Source organism: Galeopterus variegatus, unplaced genomic scaffold, assembly GCF_000696425.1.
Source record: "Galeopterus variegatus unplaced genomic scaffold, G_variegatus-3.0.2 Scaffold747, whole genome shotgun sequence".
Classification (NCBI taxonomy): domain Eukaryota; kingdom Metazoa; phylum Chordata; class Mammalia; order Dermoptera; family Cynocephalidae; genus Galeopterus; species Galeopterus variegatus.
Window position 1 is genome coordinate 40,494 of NW_007726858.1, and position 586 is coordinate 41,079.

Sequence of the window (586 nt, forward strand, 5' to 3'; positions counted from 1 at the left end):
TTTAAAAAAAAAAAAAAAAAAAATGACAGAAGTCAATACGATGAAAAAGACAAACAATGTCTTAGTATTATGATGATGAAAACGGTTTTGACCCCGTAAGTCCCCTGACAAGACCTTGAGGACCCCTGGGGGTTTGAGAACTGCGAGTGTAGACCGTATCATTCAAAGCTTGGTCAGGCATTTAAAATGGTTTTCTCTCTACCCTATGGGGAAATGAAAAGCCACTGAAGTGTTTTTAGCAGGAACTTAACCCAACTAGATTTGAGTTGTGAAAAGATTACTCTGGCTGCTGTGAGAATAAAATGGGTAAGAGAAGGTGAGGAGGAAATAAGTTATGAGATTCTTAGAGCTATTCAAACTCGAGAGGATAGTGACCTGGACAAGGGTGGTAAAGATGGAGAAAACGATGGAGTGGAGAGGTCTGTAGGAAGTGAACTCAAGGGGACTCCCTGTGAGTTCATAAAAAACTCCATAGCTTCTGGCCTAGGTACCTGGATGAACTGAGAGAAGAGCTCCCTTGGAGTAGCATGTGTCATGTACAGAGCACATGGCTTTCTCATTGAAAATGAGCCACCCAAGCCTGGAC